This window comes from Salarias fasciatus, chromosome 18, assembly GCF_902148845.1.
Source record: "Salarias fasciatus chromosome 18, fSalaFa1.1, whole genome shotgun sequence".
Taxonomy (NCBI): domain Eukaryota; kingdom Metazoa; phylum Chordata; class Actinopteri; order Blenniiformes; family Blenniidae; genus Salarias; species Salarias fasciatus.
This window is the reverse complement of record NC_043762.1, coordinates 8,528,847-8,550,079: the sequence shown is the minus strand read 5'-3', so window position 1 is coordinate 8,550,079 and position 21,233 is coordinate 8,528,847. Positions and strand designations below refer to the sequence as shown.

Sequence of the window (21,233 nt, the reverse complement as noted above, 5' to 3'; positions counted from 1 at the left end):
TGTCAAGATTGACGTCTGCCCTTTGGAGAGTAACACCGCAGTATGAGTCGGTTCAGCTCCACTCCACAGTCACGAATGATGACATGAAGCTATTCAAAGAAACTTATCCTGAAGTATTGTAGCTATACATAAATGTAGAGGAGTTTGCAGAAACAGCTTTAATTTGTTTGGCAACACTCATTTGGTTGGGTCGTGGCACAAGTAATGCTGCTGGAGACAAACAAATGAATCAATGACATATTTTGTCAGAAAATATGAGTGTTAAATAATGAATGGCCTTAAAATTGGGTAAGAGTAACATCTGCAGTCATAACTGAGTCTCTGTTGTGATCATTTACAACATTTCTCCCTGTTAGACTAAAAGATTAGTTTCCTGGTTGAATCTTAACAGTACTATATGGACTATTCCAGTTTTATTTAAGTTATTATGACACCAAATGACAGCCATAATTTTGTGATAAAACATCCCAAATCTGCAAGTTTTCCAGCTTGTTTGGTCTTGCAATACATGTTTGCACCACTAGACGGTGTATTGAGTCACAAGAAGAAGAAGCAAAGGAGATAGTTGACACATTGCTGAAGCTCGTAGCTACCACACAGTTTTGTTGTCTCCGAGATCTATTAGGCGAAAAGAACAGCCAAAGAGCCAAAACTGTGCAAAAAGGTGAAGCTACATTGTGCTAAATACACTAAATATTAAAAAAAACACTGCCACCACTGTGCAATAGATGCGTCTTAATTTTTGCAGTTTCCATTTAAAACAAATACTCATTAAATTAGAGAAATATAATGATCCAATTGTGAAAAAAAAACAAACTGTTGACTCTGATCACCTCATAATTACAGCGTTATATTTTCCTTCAAGCGAGCAGGAACCCACGCTGTGCTGCGAATCGGCAGCGGACCTCAGTAATGCGACTTTTCAGAAGTCCCCTCCTCTGACGTCCATCACCTCTGACACGAATCTGAGGCGATCATTGTACAGATGATCAAGAACACGTTCTCCTCCCGGACCCGCGTAAATGGCTGTTGTGTGTTTGATCTGTTTACATTCTGTGCTGGCGCACAGGCAGACTGACACCGGTGACCTTATCCACCGGTGCTTCCTGAGAGTTCGCCGGAGATGAGAGAGGCATGCAAATGAGCTCTTTCAGCCCATCGCTAAAGTTGCCTGCAGTTGTGAGGCTGCTCTAATCAGTTTCCCCAGGAGTTGGTTTACCTCACCGCGGACGGTCAAAGAATCCTGCAAGACTCGTTCCCCTCGTTCACGCCTCCTTCCCGCCTCCACCTTGTGCTTTTGATTCCCATCTCTGTCGCTCAGGGATGTTATTTTTTTTCTTTTTTTGGTTCAAGCTAAGCTCCTCCAGATATAGTTATAACAGAGGCTGTTATCATGAATATTACATAAACTGTATAAGAAAAAAGATCTTTTACACCAGGAGTGTCAAACACGTTTTAGTTAAGGCCAAATTTCCTCTTGAGCAGGCTGAACTGGTGAAACAGTGCCATAATAACCCAGAAATTTAAACATTAGAGCCTTTCTTTTGTTATCTCACAGAGTATACGTCATGAAAATGTCAATATCTTTTAAATTAGAATGGAACAGTACTACAGTTTCAACATAAAGGTAATTTTATTTAAACTTTCTGCTGCAAAATACAACCAAATGCCCTCCCCCCCCCCAAAAAAAAAAAAACCCTTCACGTCTCACTGCTACATTGTGCATGTTTTTACAATCTCAGCCTCATAATGTGTGACTTTCAGGCTGCTTTTCTAGGAACAGGGTGGCTATCTTTCATGGCAGCATCACCGATATCTCAGCTCGGGTTTCACTGTTGTGCTGTGTCCACTACTCTTAAGAAATTTGTTAAACAAAAAAGGAAAAACAATGTTTTCTTTGTGGTTTGGTTGCCCAGATTGGAGCCTCTTGCAGATCAGTTTTGGTCCACGGGCCTTACGTTTGACACCTTCCAGAGGAACCTGGAACATTAAAGTTAGCCCTTCCTGATATCTGGCCTCTTTCCGACGGCGCGTTGAGGACAAGCAGCTGAGACCGTCCAGGATAAACAGCGTCGAGGACAGGTGTTCTGCATCAAGGAGTTAGCCTTGTTTATATTTTTAGCTGCAGACCTTCGGGGGCTCTGCAGAATGTGTTGGTATTAAGCCCGTTCTCCCGCAGTGCACAGTAGCACTGTCACTCACGATCACTCAGCACCGGGGTCTGAGCTCTTCTTTGGTCTTATAACAGGCGGTGCGCCAGGTCAAACTGATTTCACTGGAGCACAACTGGATGCAGTCAGGGTTTGATTCACTGATACGTCCTGGTTTGTTTTCACTTTTCAGGATTTATACTAAATTAGCTGTGATCCCTGTTGTAATTGAATACACAACACTGTTTTAATATGCAGTATTAATACAAATGATCCAATTAGAAGCGTTTGAATGGTCGTAGGCGAGACAATTATTACCCTATTGCACCACACGGACCCTGATGAACAGTCGCTATTAATGCAGAAGAGCACCCGCTGAAAGACATCTGCATCTAAAACGTCTCATAATCGTCTTCGATTTGGGGAACAGACACAAGAGTGTTTTTAATTACAGCTCCTCTCTGTCCCAAAAGTCCAAATCAGGTTATCTTCAGTAAATTTAAAAGCAATTCTTCAAAGTGGCAGCCTATTACATCCAATTCATTGTGAAGGAGGTTTAACTTTAATGCATTGTCAGCGTTGAATCAATTTATTTGTAGTTGCCAAGAAAAAGAATAGACATGACAATTCCACCAAACATAAATAAGCACTGGACAGATGGCAGCTGCAGAATAGTCTGTTTGCTTATGCTGGATAAATAAACTCAGTTTTGTCAGGATTTTGTGCTAGCATTACGACACACTGATCAGTGGAAAACCTTTGAGGGAAAGCGTGAGAGACACTTCGTCCTCCCACAATATCTACCTAAGGATCTGGCGATTGATTAAAATGAATTAATAAGAGCTTTGAGTGAGCCGTCATCTGCCCACGTGCGCCACACCATTTGCAGTCATGTTGATTCTACCACGTCACACTGGAAAAATGTGTAAACTCTTCTGAGACCGCTTCGGGGAGCCTTCTCTTGCCAGCTACTCCGGGTCTAACTGGGCAGATTGGTGCCGTTCCTCTGAACTATATTCAGTTTTCTCAGAATGGATGAAAAGGAGCCGCCGCTTGCCAGCTCGCCACACGGCCCCCTCGGAGGCTTAGGGAGGGAAGACAAGACGAGAGCTCCCACTAAGCTGCTCCGAGACGGCCACATTATTGACAGTCAATGCAAGAGACTTATCTTCTCGGGCAACGACAAGAGTCATTGTGAAGCTTCAATCTGTGTCGCACACGCAGACAAAAGCTGACGTAACACGCGTCCGAAATAGATCACGGGCAGGAGAACGGGAAAGCAACTTTGGCTGCATGCATCGACTCAGAGGTCACCAAGAAAAATGTGCAGAAATGTGGCTCAGCTCTTCCTCCTCAGAACTTAATTTGCGAAAAAAAAAAAAGAAAGAAAAGTACTTCATTTGCGATGATTTGTGCAGGAATGATTGACCTCTAATGAGGAAATATTGACCTTCACACAGTGTTGACAAAAATGGAGAAAAATGGAGAAAGCTGAATGCAAATAATGAAGAGCATGACTACGTACTCAGTACCGACATTTTACCATCGCTCTCTCTTTTTTCAATTAGTTGTTATTCTTTTTTCAATGAGATGTTATTTATATGTTCGAAAAAGAAAGCATAATATTTTCTCTTAGTCACTGAAAGCAATAATGAAGAAAGACGGCCACACCACCAGATGTCTTCAGAATCAATAAAAATTATAAAAACAAAAATTTTCCTAGAAGGTCTGTATGTCATTTGAGAAAAACAGCGACGGTGTTTTAAGAGTGCTGCTTTTCAAGAAACTAAAGACAATAATTTATTATTTATTCTTGTGGTTGAGATGAATTAGAGGCAACATGTAAACCTGAACATGCGTGCTGATGTTTAATGGAGCGTTTCAGACTCAGGAACTTTAAAATAGCCACCATGTCTTCTTTATTTTTGATTTTCTATGGTAACTAAAGATTCATTCATTTGATCATTACATCATCTCAGAGATCATTAACTTGTTATTGCAGCATTTCAGGAATGTCTGAGAAACATCTGAATTTGTTTCTTTGCGATATAAATATTATTCAGATGTTCTGATTATTACAACTCAATTGTCTATTCATACAGAGGAGGTACTTTGGGCATATTTCAGTAAATTTTGAGTGTAATTTAATCATCTGAAGCTCAGATCAAAAGTCTTTTTTTCTGGAATTGTTTGGAATGTGTGAATAGTATGATAACAGGTGAAGTCAAGGAGAGAGATTTAAAAAGAAGAAAAGTGCGAGGCATTGATATTCCAATGAAGTGAAACCATTAAGAGAGTTGTTGTCCCTCATTTAAATAGAAGTAATTGATCAGTTGTTAGTTTTTTGTTGTTTTTTTTTTTTTTGGAGAATCCCAAATCACACAGAATCCCCTCGTCCCTTCTGGAAAGTGAGATTTCTTACTTTTCTCAATATTTTGTTGAATAATGTCTCTCTGTGGTAAATTTAGCACATATATAAAACACGATTTGATGAAATTCTGAAGTGTTATGGTTTGTTTGTTTGTTTCTCACTTGGAGACACAACAGAGCACATCTCCCTGCAGACAGTAAGTTATCAGATTGTGTTGTCTGTAGGAAAGCGGTTTGAGCGTCCGCTCGCCGAAGTCTGTGTTTATCTCAAGTTGGTGAAATAACAAAGCAGTTCAGAGGTCACCCTTGAAGTTGTCATTGCCCCTCTTTGATCTCTGTACTCTCCTTTTCTCAGTTGAAAATTCACTCATCCATATATTTGTTTGGAGACAGAGAACAGTTGGAGCGTTTAACTTGCCGTCACCCCGCCGCCCTTGACTCTGTTCTGAACTGGCCCTGCCCGGCACATCATCGCCGCACCACTGCGTACCAAGACACCGAGATGACATGCAACATGTCCCCTGACTCCACCAGAAGGGAGGGAACTCATCATTTATTCCTTCACTCGCCTGCCACCTCTTTTGTCTCCTGGCTTTTTAATTTCCCCGTCCCTTGTTTTCTGTCAGCTGATGATGCATAATATCCACGTCTTGTTGGAACATGTGGAGGCCGGGAGCTCCATATGACGCCAGCGCTTGACAGATAGAGATATGTCGGCATTATTCCCCCCGGGATCTGTGGCAGGTTAATTCTTTGAGGGTTGTAAATACAAAGACAGATGAATTATGCATGCGGATATAGAGGGAAATGATGGGCTTTGTGGATCTGATCGACAGTCTTTCTGGACAGCTTCACGTTTGAGAGCTGAAATGAAGCACATGTCGTAATATGATAGTCCTTGATTCATTTCACATCATCTCACCGGCGTTTAAAACCTTTGAGAAACAGGTTTTTTTTTTGAGCTTTTTACAAAAATGCAAACAATTTGTTGCTAATTTACTACATTATGCTAATATTTGCTGTTTTATCTTGATGCATTCAACCCTGAATTACAAAATATATTAATCCATCCGCGCTGTCTTAGAGTAATTTACCAAATTATAATGACTTGGTGCCTTCACAGATAATTTAATCACATTGAACCAGGCATTTGTTGAAATTACTCCCAACTAATGAGTTTATTTCAGATGCAAGCATGTTGATTGAATTTACAGACAATAAATTGACTTTTTGATCAGGCCTTGTGGTTCAAGGCGCACGGTCACAGCTTGGCCCTCTGGTCGCGGGGAGGGACAAGTTGTATATCTATGCTTTACAACCTCAAGGGTGTCAAACTTAAGGCCTGTGGACCAAAACTGAGACGCCACTCCGGACTGCCTAACTATAAAAATTTCGAAAGAAAACAGATTTTTTTTTTTCCAACAAATTTTTTTTATGAGTTGACACAACAACAACCCGATCTGAGCTGAGATATTAGTGATGCTGCGATGAAAGATCGCAAACTAGAGTTAGTTTGTAAAAACATGCAGAATGCAAAAGCTACAAGAGACAGTTTTGGGGTTTTTTTTTGGGACATTTCACGGTATTTTTGCACCAGAAGTTTTCTGTAAAATTGTGTTGATTTTCAGTAGTAACTGTTAAAATATAGACATTTTCATTACAAATACTCTGTGCTACAACAAATTAAAAAAAAAAAAAAGTGAAATTCTGAATTTAAAGTTTATTATGGAAGTATTTTATCACACTGGCCGACTGAGGAGGAAATTGCACCATATAATATATATCCCCTTCATCTTGGTTTTGATCGCAGAGAGCTCAACGCCGGACTGGTCACAACACCAACACTCACATTCATCCCCAATCTGAACTGATCAAATAAGCCCACAGGCCTGTTTCTGGGCTGGATAACACAGCACTGAGGCGAAACTCACAGCAGGCACCGGAAAAACATGCTAGCTCCTCACAGAAAAACCCCGTGGCGGCTGTGCTCACCACTTAACCAAAGCAATGCCCAGTTATACTTATTATCAAAACATGAATGCTTATGAATAATTCTCAGTCAGAGACAGATTGCACACTTCTTATCGTCGATTGCATTAAGATTCAGCTGCTTTCGCTGAGATGTGATGGAACCACACTGCTCCACACAGCAGGCTGTAAAACCCTGATGTTTCTTCATATTATGCTTGCCCACTGTGTTGTAGATGTGGTAAAAAAAATATCATATATGCGTCTACTGGAGACTGGAAGAGTCACAGGGTCACACATCAGAAAGTGTTTTAACATTATTACACATTCAAATTAAATCCAGATTTTAATTTTGGTGGAATCCTTTAAGGTTACCAGGCAGGTGAGATCAAGTTCAGACTGATATAACTCAACATGAATAATGCTGTTTTAGCTTGATTTACTTATGTATTTTGCAGAGGAAAATGTTGGACCTGGCACAGCGATTTGCAATTAACATGTAGATTAAATTCCACATTATCAATGAGCTCATTTGCACCACGTTATTTGAAACATGATCACATTTTAAAATCCCACATTTCATATTAATATTTACAATTTTCTCTTCTGTAGGGTTTACGTTGATGGAAAAACAACATACCTCTTCTACTTGCATTATTTAGGTCATGGAAATTATGGGAGATTATATAAAATACACTCAAAAGTGAATTTTTCATTTTACCTGATGATATCAGACAGAACTTCTCTTCTCACACTACAGCCTCATTTACTGAAACCGCCACAACATATAGTTTTTCCAGCAAATCCAAAACAAAACCATGTTACATATTTAAACCAGTACAAAAATGTCACTTACCAAGTGATTGTGTTTGGTATTGACTTCAATCAACATTTTAGTAAATCTTACTTCTTTAGGGTTGTGATCTTCTACTGATAAACTCTTATAAGCCACTTTATTAGGTACACCCAAGGTTTACCTAAAGGATCCCTTTATCATTCTGACCAAGGTTCATTTTTGGTGAATTGGAAATATTTCTCAAAGATTTTGGTCAGCACAGACAAATTCTCACGCAGTTAGATTTGTGGGCTAAAGCAGGCCTTGGCATATAAACAATTTTCTACTAATTCTAAGCCTCGTTTATAAGAGGTCTCATATTATATTCTCATATTACTTCATAAGTTTCATATTAAAACACATTGGTTTTACATTTTTGCTTCAAAGAAAGTTTTGTGTTCACCCCGAAATGAATTGTATTTGGTATGCCAGGCCACAAGTTGGCACTGCTGGTTGTGTCTGAGATGAAACCATACAGATGTGCACGCAGATAACAATAAGCTTCCATTAATAAAAGGGAGAACACGGACATGAGTGAGGACAGACGGGTTTGGATTGTTATCACAGTGACTGTTAACTCTAAAACTACTAAGTCCAGGAGACTCTGGACAGGGAGTCATGACACTCTGGAGGAAAACACTGTTATTGAACAGTAGCTTCAGTCTACACAGTTTCTGTTTATTTAAAGACTCACCGATTGATTATTTGCACCAATTAGTAAGACTCCCTCAGCTTCTTTAAAATATTCTGTGTCTGTATAAACTCTTATAGCCTTTCCAGTCAAAAAATAATAACTGCCATGGCACTTTATACTGTATGATATAAAATGGAAAGTCTCCCCCCATCATTGAATTCATTTGCTTTCAATGTTTGCTCACCCATTCGACGTCCTTTTATGCTTGACAATTCATGTAAAAGACACAGTAATTGAATTACTCAAAGGCTTGTTGGCAAACTGGCCCAAAAAAACCCACCTCAACTTGGCACTCCCATCTGCTGAGGGTGTTCTTCTCTCTTTTTTCACCTCCTCTCTTACCAGAGGAGTGCACGTGTGTGTGAAGGACTTCCCTCCCCGAAGACATTGTTGACAATTCGGTCCAGACTGAGTAGTGTCAAGTAATCAAGCAGTGCTCTCATGGGAAATGAACGCTCTAACCTCAGATGTCTGTGTTGCTATAGGAAAATGACTGCGTTGCACCTGCAGACATTTTAAAAGGCCACATTCACTTATTTAACCTATTTTAGGCTCTACTGGGTCTGAAATCAGAGTCACCAGACACTTCACAGCTTTCCCAGAAACCACCTTTGTATTTTTTTAATAGTCTTCTTCAGGTCGGAGGGCTTTTTTTCTTTAGAATCCTGTATTTGTGGGTCTGTGTCCTGATTTCGGAACTCGACTTTTCCATTGTATTAAAAACATATTAAATGTGTCTGTACCATTTGTTGCTGGGTAGATTGTCTTTTCCCAGCATCCTTATTTAGTGGTATTGTGAACCTTCAAACAGAATGAGCTAGAGTTTAAAAGTCTTATCTATTTTCCCATGATGCCATTTTTGGACTCGTATATGCATAAATACAAAGAAGACAAATAATCCAATTATTGTGCAACAATGTGAGTGTTAGTGGAGTGACAGTTTCATCTCTAAATTGTTTCCAAAGTCTCTAATTTGCAATTTATACAGACATGTTGTATTGTTAAAGATTTTCAACATTTATTGCAATAGTTTGTACTGAAATATTTTAATCACTTTGTGTTTATCCAGATGTAGATTTTATCAAATTTTATGACCAAAAATGCAGAAAAAAAACAGGACATTCCAATGGATTGCATACGTCTTCTTGCCACTGTATTTTGCCTGATCTTCTGGTGAATTATCTTTATTCATTATGAGGAGAGGAAAGATTTTATCTGAGCCTGTGATGAAAATAATTCATTAAAAGAGGAAAGTATAGCCCAGTCGGGGGTATTTTCCCTCCCACGCCGTCTCCATGCAAGCAGCACCCTGATCAATATAAAATATGAATAACTTAAACAGGCCTTAAAATATTCCAAACACATCGACTGACTGCAGAACAACAAAGATGAGCGGGGGAGTCTCTGAAGTTCGGGTACTGATTAGCATGAGGTCTGTATGCACTTTCCTTTCAGTCTGTAGGAGGCGATAGAGTCTCCATCTCAGCAGGAGGGAATATGCTTCAAATTCAGTCATTTGGCGAAAGAGGTCCATAGTGGCAATAATTAGAATCAAACCTTTTGTCAACAGTCAACATTTCTTTTATTTGTCACTCTCAGACCCTGAAGCAGGAGGTCAAACATTAGGCCAATTTGGGGCCACATTCAGTCCAATTTCACCTTGACCAGTAAAATAGAAGCATAATGATCTTTAAATTCAAACTTTCACATGTTTTTTTTTTTTACAGTTGTTGTCCTTATTGTCTATATTTTCACAAAACCAACAATTGCTATGGAGGTTCTGTGGGCCGTATTGGAGCCTCTTGTAGGCTGGTTTCGGCCCACGGGCCTTATTTTTGACACCTTTGCTTTAAAGGTTTAATATGTACAGCACATCACATGTGAGCTGCCCTCCCTCTTAAATATGAAACAAGTCAAAAAGAAAATGAAATGTGAAAAGGTCAACCCTCACGGTGCGGCGCTTTTTGATTTTTTTTTTTTTCTTTTGTTTGTTTTTCATTTGTTTATTTATTTTTTTTTTTTTTAAGGAATCAGTCAAAGGGGCAAAAAGAGAAATAGCAGTGAGATGACAGGCAACTGTTGCGACCCACCTCCCCTTAGGAAAGCCAGCCATCATGTTGTCAGGCCGTATCGATCTCTGAGGAAGAGTGAAGGAGACTCTGCTGTAGAGAGAGAGAGAGAGAGAGAGAGAGAGAGAGAGAGAGAGAGAGAGAGAGAGAGAGAGAGAGAGAGAGAGAGAGAAAGGGACAGAAAATCCAAAGGGAACGAGAACGTTCGCTTCCAAAAGTGGCTGGTGTGATTTCATCTTGCTCAATGAAAGGGTGACATTTCAGTAGCGCTTTCTTCCTCACTTTGGCATTTCAAATTAATAAAAGCCTCTAATAACTATGCAGATTGAAAAGATGGAGGACGAGTTGACACACTATGAGCTAACGCGCCGATGAACAATGCAGCAATTTCACTCTTGCTCTCGCTCCGTCTTTCTTCCACTCTCTCAATTTCATCCCAGTTTCCATCGGTTCCTCTGCGATGACCCCCGCGTCCCGGCGTGAATGCCCGAGCTGCCAGTCAGTGTCTTCTTAATAAACACACACCTTGTATCAGTGACAGATCCCCACGAGGGTCGAAACTGCTCATGTGAAATAACGCATTAGTTTTACGGTAACCAGTGAGTGCGTTGTTCGACTCTGGAACAACGGTGGGACTGCAATTACATTTCCATTGTAAACTGAATTGTCACAAAGGGATTAGTCTGTTGATCACTGAGAAATTGAGAAAAGTGTTTAAGTGGCCAATGTTGCAAATGTGGAATTCGACAAAGTTTTAGTGCTTCATTCAGGTCACGTTAAAGCTAAAACCCCAAAAAATTCAATGTGATCGAGGAATTTCATTTTTTCATAGAAAAAAAAAAGGTCAATCACACCAACCAGCAGCTGTAAAAAATGCTAATGAATAATAGAAATCCTCATTTATTCAGGCACCAATGGTTTGCTAAAAACAGTCGCCTCTCAAGCTCCCTGCTCTGACCTTGAGGTCGCCGTCGCCACTCAATAGTTAATAAGTGAGACAGTTATGACTCTAAATCGCATGTCTAAAGAAAATATTGTTTTTCCATTTAGCTTGTCAACTGAGTCACAGACGTATGTGGTATGCTAATCATAAAAAATGTATGCCTTGTTTACAATGTTCCCTTGAAAAATGCATAATTTCTTTGTTTTTGTTTCGGAAAAGTTTTGTGTTTATGTGTCAAAATTTTGAAAACGATGTCCGTACAAAGTTTTCATTTAGAGCCACTAGTAGAGGTGTCCCCGACTAAGAATTTCCATAGTCGAATCTGATTCGTCCGATCCTGCCAATAGTCGACTGATAGTCGAATCTTACATCTTGTTTGGGGGGGGGGGGGGGGCGTGCCTACACTGGGCGTCACGGGACATCTGGGCACCTATGCCTATACAGCCGACCCTGATTGCACTAATATTTATAAACAATTGAAATTGAAAAAAAAAAAAAAAAAAAAAACGCAGGTAAAACAACACTTATTTTTTTCCTACACACTGAAACACAGACTGGATCAAAGTGTCGGTAACTCTAAACATCAAACAAATGAAGTATAGTTCAAATGACCAGAACCAAACCCTCTTCTAAAAAGCGGGCTAAAGCATGTAATTTATTTGTATCTATAATCTCTGCAGATAAGCTCATATTTTTTTGGCAAAACAATTTCTCACATTATCTGCTCAAATTAAATGAAATAGGCTTAATTGCACTGTGTCGGGTCCGTTTCGCAGCGCAACATCCATGCTAAAACAAACACTAAATTAAATAGAATTAGCCTTTTAGATAAATAAAAATAATAATATAATAATAACCTAAAATATTACAATCAAACGAAATAAAAGTCAGCATTAAAAATGAGAATTGAGTAACAACCATCTTTTATTAGCCCAAATATCTGGCTACTTACCCGTTTAAGGTGGAAAGCCATGTTGTTGTGAAGTGATATGAAAGGACACAATCTGCATTTGACTTTTTTTGGATCATCTTTGACTTGGTCTGAAGTTCTGTTTTTCTTTTTTTTCCGACATTGTGAGCCTTTTAAAGTTAAGCCAAATCACCCCGGAGATGCAGCTCTGTGACGGAGCTCTGCGCAAAATCGGATTGTGCCACACTCACCATGGTGGTTCATTCACAAACACTAAATAGATATTGAATAAAACTACAAGTTAAGTAAATGTTTCCACAGTGTATTTGATAGGTTAACATGTATATCAAATAGGCTTTATATCATGTTTATTTGGAAAAAAACAAGCAATTCTATGTAAAATCAGTCATTCAGCACCCCCATACAGCTGGAATGGAATGGTTCTCCTTTAATAACCACATTTTTTCGATGCTTCGACTGCGTGATTGGCAGTCGAATCAGGCCCCTTCGAACGAATCGTCGAATCGTCGACTATCTGAGGACACCCCTAGCCACTAGTGCGAGGATGTGTTCATTTAATGAAACCACACGGGATTGACCCAAACATAGACAACAGGGTAAAGTAGTGATGGGTTCATGTTGAAAGAGTCCAAGTCCAAAAGAGTTACAGCAGGGAGCATGAATGACTGAGAGCGTGATAGCACATATTTTCATTGTGTTTGGACACGTGCGACTGGTGACAGTTGAACAAAGAAAAAGTTATTTGACATAACCAGAGAGAGAGAGAACCACTTGGTCCACTTAATCCACTTACCACGTGACAACAGCCTTTATCTTCAGACCTGTGGGCTCCTGCAGAAAATTACTGACAGGGTCCAAACATTTTTAGCAAAAATTAACATGAATAAAGACTTCTCTCTAAAATTAAAGTGATCAAATGTCTGTGATCTGTTTATGGTCATGTTTTACCCTCTGTCTAAAGTACCTTGACAAGAAAGATTTACATTTTTACAAATGAAGCCCGTAGTGTTTTTTCCACAGTGGCTCCTTTCTGCATACAGAGTAAAGAAAGAGAGAGAGAGAGAGAGACAGAGAAAGAGAGAGAGAGAGAGAGAGAGAGAGAGAGAGAGATCTACCAAAGAGAATTAAACATCCTCTCATTATAGCAATGTTAAAGCTTTTTATTGAATCCTGACATCAGAGGGACTCTAATCCCCCACACAGCCAAGATCGCACATGCAGAAATCTACAACTACACACACACAGACGTTGAATACAGAGGTGTGTATGCACACAAAAACAAATAAAAACAAATGATGTTCAGATGGCTTTAATTTCATCTTCCTTTCGTGAACTCACAGGAATTTTCCTGCACGTCGATGTTTAAGCTCACCCTCAGCATCCCCAATGACAACAAGGCGGTGTTAAATTTACCCCGGTGGGACTCGGCCACATGGGACAGATAATGAGGCCAGGTGTTAATTAATGTGGAGTGCGTTTCCCCTCGTCTGCCGGCGCCCCGTGAATCCCAATCAAGGCTGCGGCCCTGGATGGTGGTGCAGTTTATTTGCCAAGCAGCGTACTTCAAAAGGCCAGACTGGCTGTGTTGCAACCCTCAAAGGGACTGCTTTGGCGAGGGCGGTCTTCCAAAGGGCGCAGTGTTTGGCATGTGGCAAATTGAAACACGAGCGCCGGGAGAAGTTTGTGTTTTGATCACACAACCGCGCCAATAGCAAGTTACAGTTATCCCCTCTGCAGCCTCTGGTGTGATGTTTGCAAACCCACCTGATGCATACAGGTTCGTTTTGTTTACCGTGTGCAGCCTCACATGTTAGACTCGGAGGAAACTGATGGCCTTGAGACAATCAATGTACCTTATTCACTCCTCTGTTAGTCGCCTCCTCGTCTAAGTAACGCTCCACACTGTACGTTTCTGTCTTTATAACACTTGAACATCACCTCCTTCTGCCGGACCAACATCTGATGTCATTGTTGCACAGTAAAGTACTTTTCCAGAAACTAAGCAACATATTTGAAAAAAAAAAAAAAAAAAAAAACCCTCTTTTGGCCACTTCATCAGCACATCTGAGCAACAAAACGCCTTTATTTTCCTCAGACCTCAGTGCTTCTACAGGAACAAACAAGGCTTTTGTGAGCTACTTAAAGAATGGATGTTACATGTGGAGCTGCTGATGGTCCAGTGGTAGCATCTTTATGTGGTTTGTATACAGTATGAATTAAATATATTCACTCCGTCGTCGTCATCATGCTAAACTCTGTTTTGTTGTTAGGTTTGTGTTTACGGTGCATGTATAGTCCTGAACTATACCAGTAACGCCTCGGTCAGGTCTTTTGCAACCCTCCAACCTTAGGTAGGATATGATGGAGCACACGTAGGTCAGATGTGCAATCCGCCCGTCCTTCATTGCTCTGAAGGTCAGAAGAATGAAAAGCCTGGCTCAGTTGTGAGCCACTGCTGGCCCTGACTGCAGGTCATTAAAGCTCTATTGAGTTTCTGCCAAAGCTCTGACTCCACCGATATCTCACCACGGCTCATCTCAGCTGTCTGTTCCGTTCATCTTATATCCAGCACTGAAAGGATCAACACCCACTCTTTGTGTACACTTGAGCGGCCTCTCTTCTGAAGAATAGTCGCCCAGGATCTACCTGGAGACCGTCCTCATGACGTCTTCTCTTTGTCACTGCAAATGCATCAGCATCATCATCCTCAGTTAGAGCCAAGTGATTTATTGCCACCTTCCGTAGACCTTTTTAGATTTTTCTTGGAGCATTATTTTAGTTTTACTGAATTAAATTTATCTGGAGTCTTTTATTGAGCTGTCCAACTTCCTCTTCGCTTCCTCCTGTGAATGCACATGGACATCTGGAGGTGGAGAAGAGGGGGTCTGGGCCGGTGACAGGTCTGCAGGTGTCATGTGGCGGGTTAGGAGGTGTAAGGCCGAGCGAGATGATGGGCTGATTAATCCAGCAACACCTTAGTTCCAGTGGGAGAGACTTCTTTCACAGCCACGGAGGCACCCAGCCAAGAAAGACTCCGAGTGCTCCGGACAAACCTCTCAGCCTCATATTACTGCTTTTCACGTGTTAGATTTACATCAAAAAGATGCACAAACCCAAAGATTAGCTAAGTGTATTTTGAGGTTAAATAATCTGTAAATGAGGATAACAGACTGAATGGACATCACACTCTATGTGATCAGGCACCTGACAAAATCTGTTAATGTGAAATCATTGCAACTCACAATCTCAAGATAAGCCTATTGTGCAATAATTAGCCTTCCTGTCCATTAAAAACATTTAAAGCCCTCATGGAATATCCACCCTGAATACAAATTTAGCCCATTTCATTTGTGAAGGTATGAAATGATCAGAACAATGTCCCACATTAAATAAGCAGCTGGAGGCCCCTTCTAATGAAGTCTATCTGCTGCACAGACCAGATTTAAAGCAACAAAAGGCGAGAGGCGACAAACATCAGAGCCGCCGCTCCGTGCATCACATTTCAGCAACAGAAGAATCCCGTTTTCTGTTTTGACTTATTTGCACAAGCAATTATGTGTTTCCCAGAAGGCAGCAGTGCCACCACAATATTATGATAAGTGCATTTGGGAAAACACGCAGCATTGTGACGACTGTTGTGTTGCATAATGTTCGCCACAAAGGGATCCACCGTGCTGTCTGTTTACGTCTTTTGGTGTATTGTTGGAAATGCCAGTGTCACTGCGAACTGAGTCAGATGAACACACAATCCGGTGTTTGACTGAACTAATCTAGACCACTGGTTCAAACTTTCATTCAGCAGTTTTTCGATGCTTTCAGTTGTAATTTTGTCCATTCTTTCTGCAGAGTAATAATCTATGAAACTCTCTCAGTACACGTTTTTTTTTCTTTTTGATAGATTCATGTTTTTCTTCATCCTGATGCGACACCAGATTCTTTCTCCCACTGCTGACGCTAACTTACGGTTGTGTATATTGCAGATAGGATGTTCAACACAACACCCATAGTCTTGAAATACAATATTTTAACACTTTTAAATAGTTTGTGACATTTTCCAGTGGGGGTTTGCAAAACATGGATTCAGATCGAACATTGGTTTTTGGAGTTTGCATGTTCTTTCTATGTCTGCATGGGTTTTACTGGGTATTCCAACTTTGAGTTTAGCATTTATAACTGGAAGACCAATTCTGTGAATGACACAATAATTCTTTGCCATCATTTACGTGACAAAATGAGAAAAACCATAATTCTTCCCCAATCATGGTGCCATCTGACTCATTTCCCAGTGAGCTCATCTTTGCATAGCATTGTCTTTTTATCCTACAGCAGGCATCACTCAGACAAAATCAACCACATGCACACTTAAAAAGAAAATTTATGGTGAAACGAAGCTGAAAGCATGTCTCTGAGTTAAAGCCCGACTGTCACAAATGTGAAATAATAACCTCACTTTGAAGAAGACGGTCGGAGTAGAAAACTGTCGTGAATTCAATCTGTGATCTGAGCTCCGGGTCCAGAAATCTGTCAGCTGAACTGATTGGTTGGATTGCCTGCTCCCATCCTTCAACAGCAGCTGTCATTGGCTGGAGGATTTATCAGCGGAGCCACATCCTCTGTCAAAAGCCACATCAACAGGAGGTTGTGCTTTGTCAGTCTTATAGGCCATATGTCACTCATTTAAACATCTGCCTCGCACAACAGCAGGCATTCATAACTGTGAGCGTGGGTAGAAGTACATTAACTGTACGCTGTATAATGTCTATTTCCACCGTGTGAAGGTTGTCAATCATATTGATTAAGGTGAAATTTATATTTTAAATTGTGTTTGTGTTAGCGATGCACGATACTGGCTATGTGCTGATATCCAATTGGGCAGTATTTTTAAAATAAAACTTGGGCAATTGTTAATTGCTGGTACAGATGTAATCCAGCTATGCCTCTGATGCAGTAAATAATATTAGCAAGATTTAATCACTTTTAAACTGTGATCTTTTTGTCAACCCGATGATGGGACTGCTGCTGTTTTGTTGCAAAGCAAGAAAAATAATGCAATGAAGGTTCATGTTTGCCTTTTTTCGCACTCATCAACATAATGACGTCTCTCTTTTTTAAACCTTGTTGGCCTAGCGTGTTCATGGCATGCTCACACCAGTTTCGCCACCAAAAAAAACGAAGAAACAATAATTGGCACATGGCCATCAACATTTCATACCGAAGTTTGATTTTTTTGTGTGTGTGTGTGTGTTTATCAGCAGGTAAAGCAATTGAGTTACACAATCTGAATCAGTAGATGTCCTGATTGCTTTGTACTCCAGTGACTGACATTCAGAAGTGCATTCCCACCTGAAGTCTATATCTTCCTTGTCTGTACACTTGCCTACTGCGTGACTCCCTGATATTGGATTGACCTTATAGGCTACAGAGATCAGGACATCATTAGCAGCGACCAGCCGCAGAGTTGCTGCTCGGGCCTCCTGCGCTGAGCCACCGCTCCCAGACAGATCGCATGGCATCGACAGAAACCAGCTGGGCTCCGTTACACATCAGCCGTGGCTGGCAATAGAGATGTCAGTAATACCAATGAGAAACAGGCCATTAGAAGCTCTGGCAGTGTTGTGTGTACTGTAATGTCAAAAGGTGTGAAATTGGAAAGGCTATCTGGCCATCTGTGACACGAATTGAAGTTAACCATGGAGCAAACACATAAGCGCCCATATGAAAGGAGTATTGTAGCCCGCTGTTATTCAGTTTGCTTAATTTCAGTAGGAGATGTCTGTAATGTGGTTTTAAAGCAGCAGGAAAAGACTAACAGGAAATTGAGAGATTAGTTGATTTTTTTATATATATAATATTAAAATGTTGTGTTGTACAGACATGAATCCAGACCGGCTCGGCCTTTCTGTGTGGAGTTTGCATGTTCAGATGATCTGTCTGAACCTTGCAATTTACACAAAAAATAATATAATCATTCTTTTTTTAAAGGTACAAAATGTACAAAGCCAGGTTACATTTCCCATTTATTCATTTTTGGTTCAAAACTGTACTTCTTTTATACTCACTGCTGAGCAGTTTCCTCTCCCACAGCCTTGATCACATGTAAGCCATCAAGTTGAGAAGGTTTATTGTTTTCCAATAGTTGCCCCTCTGGCACAGCGCTGAAGCCTTTGGTCTTAAATGACCACAGAAAGTATTGATCTTCATAAGGCACTGTTTGTGTTGTTAAATAACCACTAGAGGAAATCCGATGAAAGGTCTCGACCTTTTCTCCAAGTCTTTCATTTCACCTAAGCTGTGCTGCATGAAAACCAGTCCATTATGATGGGCATTACTGGGAGAAAGCAAATACATGTCAGATACTCAGCTGGAAAAAGTGCCTCTGGATTATTGTGTGTTATTAATGACGTAGGGGGACTTTATGAAAGGTCTGCACCCAGCCGGCTTCTTCCTTGGTGAGAACGATCTCTCCCCTGAAGGCCTGAAGTCAAGGCAGACGCCGAGAGAATGATTATGGATCAAATTTATGACTGCATTCCACTGGCCCCTGAACACTTGTGTTGGTGTGATGAGGCAAATTTCGCTCTCTTTAAAGCTTCAATTTACTCTGCTTCTCCCTGTTCTGCCAGGAAATTGTTTTTCTCATTAGACACGGACGCTGCAGTCAGACTTCTCTATATCGGCTGTGGATAAGGTGCCCATTTCAGAGAAGACGAAGGCAGCCGCCCCACTGCTTCCCTGAACCAACAGCAAATCAGACAAATATATAAGTGAAAAATTCATGCTCCTGGACGACAACAGAGAAATCACTCTCTCTTACATTGTCTGCGTCTCCACTCGTCCCTCTCTCCGTGGAGGCCTGGGCTCTGAACGGGCCTCCCAGGCCGTTCAGGCTGCAGATATAACGACACTCGGCACACATCGTCAGTAAACAGTTGACTCAACTACAATTTGTTGTCCCTGTGGCAGAACTCAGTCAGCCACCATCCACTCCGCTACCCCTTCACTCGCTCCTTCCAATCTCTCTCTTTTTTTTTCCACTGCTTTCGGGCTGCAGCGCGGCCTTTCAAAGCTCCGGCTTTGCATGTGTGTGGGCGTGCATGGGCATGAGAGCGCAACGGTTTTAGCAACCAAGAGCCGCCTTCAAAAAAACACATCCAGCAGAAAGGTTAGATTCTCTCACTCCCTCCCACTCACTCCTTTTCTCACACTCTGTCTTAACAGCATAACCCTTATTACCCTCCTAATTGGATCATGCAATGCTCCTTTGAGTCAGCTGAGCAGGCCTAGTGACCCACAATCTCTCAGTCTTGTTCTACTTCATTGAATAGTTATCGCTCCTAGCTGAGAAGCCAGCGGTTGATAGCATATCGTGGTCCCACAGGAAATAAAACGGACTGAAGATTTTTATCTAAAACAGGCGAGTCATTCATACATCTTCCTGTGAAAAAGATAAAACATCAAGTAATTTTTTTTTTTTTTTTTCCTTTTGGCCAAGAGGAATTTCGGGTACTTACTCAAAGACAAAAAGCAGCCATTGGTCTTTTCAAACGAAATATAATGGCGTCTGCTTATCAGTATTCCTGCCAGTGATCTTCGCTCCAGAAAGTGGCAGTCTGGGTTGAATGCGCTGCAATATCGGGGAGATAAGTGACTAATGTTGCAGATAGCACTGTTCTCACCTTTAGATGATTTTGCATGTAGAGTGTCAGATGATTGCTGGTTATTGAACTGCTTTACAGTTGATCTGAATCTCATCAGCACTTAACCTCATTGTTCTGGAGCAGAGGTGAGAGGAATGTCAATTGGAGTGTGTCTTGTGATCTCTGGCCGTCTTTCAGCTCTCTCTCTCTCTCTCTCCCTCTCGCTCTATGTTCTCTCTCACACTTTTTACACAAACACACAAATGCATACTGCATGCGCACACAAGCAAACACATTCAGAGCTCTCTCTATCCCCCCACCCAAATAAACACAAACACATCAAGAGCTTCTCTTTTTTTCTTCTCTCTCTCTCCTTCACAAACATGCTCACACAAACATGGACACCCACTGGATGTCTACGGTACGGAGCAGACACAGGCCCATGAAAAATGCATGTCCCTTTGCGCGTTTCATGAGAAACACTCATCGGGATTCCATTCCCATCTCGGTGGAAACACCACAGAGGAATATCAATTACGGCGGCGATTTGGGTGGCGGCGCGGGCAGGAGTGGTGCCGAGCGTGGGTACGGAGCGCACAGCGTCATCTTAATGAGAGGGTCGCCGTCCCGTAGCCCTCCAACCGACACCGCTTGTGCAGATTATAAAATCCAGACTGACCCGAAAGTGAAAGAATTTCTCCCGAGTGCAGTTGTGGAATCACGATATGGCAGCGAGTCGACGGGGCAGCGGGAGAAATAAATAACCTTTCAAGGGGAAGTGGACCAACTGCGGGCCTGTGGGATGTTTTAGGGTTTGTAATCGTGATGGTGAAACTATTACAGCGAGTTGCTTTATAACTAACAAGTGTTCCAGAAATCCACTTTTCCTCTGAATATTTCATCCCAAGCTAAATATTTAACTGTTTTTTGACATCTCAATTGCTTTACTTCCTAAAACCACACAGTGCAGCTTATTCCTGTTATTTTCATCACAGAAAATCTTTTGACAAGTCAAATTTTTTTGGATACCTTGAAACTTTTTTTTTCTAAAGCAATTAAAGTCTAGTGGAGGTTGACCTATTCCTCTCTGAACAGAATGAGAAGTTCTCTAATACAAACAAAAAGCAGGCAAAAAAATAACTCATGCGGTAACCATGAAAAGCTATTTGAACATATCTAACGCACCTGATCTGAGCTAAAGGGGATCCAATTGTGGTGTTCGTTACATTGATTTTATTCTATTTTGCTTCCTCTTTTTTTGCCATTTAATTTTTTGCAGTACAGTCATGCAGATCTGGTTATTTTACAAGCCGCAGCCACGTGCGACAGTCACTAATGGGCCTGAGAGGTATCAGTGTGAAATTATGAATCTAATGAAAATTACATACAATACCAGTGTTTTATTTTTCTTTGAAGACAGCAGCTTTATTTCCTCTTGTGTCCATATTCATGCTTATTCATGCTTCGGTGTGAAATTTTTTATCACTGTTATCAGAAAAAAAACATGCAGAGAAAGAATTAGTAGCTTATTAAAACCAGGGAATGAATTGCAGACGCATCTTTGGTTTATATGCAGAATTCAATAAAAGTTACAGCTCAGCTCTCCACAGCCGTCATGTTGTAATATTATGTTTGC

The 21,233-nt window shown here is 40.8% G+C and overlaps 1 protein-coding gene across 3 annotated transcripts in view; it reads left to right on the top strand.

Annotated features, from left to right (window-relative positions):
* Positions 1-21,233, top strand: part of LOC115405833 (netrin-G1-like) — a 65,773-nt gene that overhangs the window by 9,635 nt on the left and 34,905 nt on the right. The window lies entirely within an intron of this gene.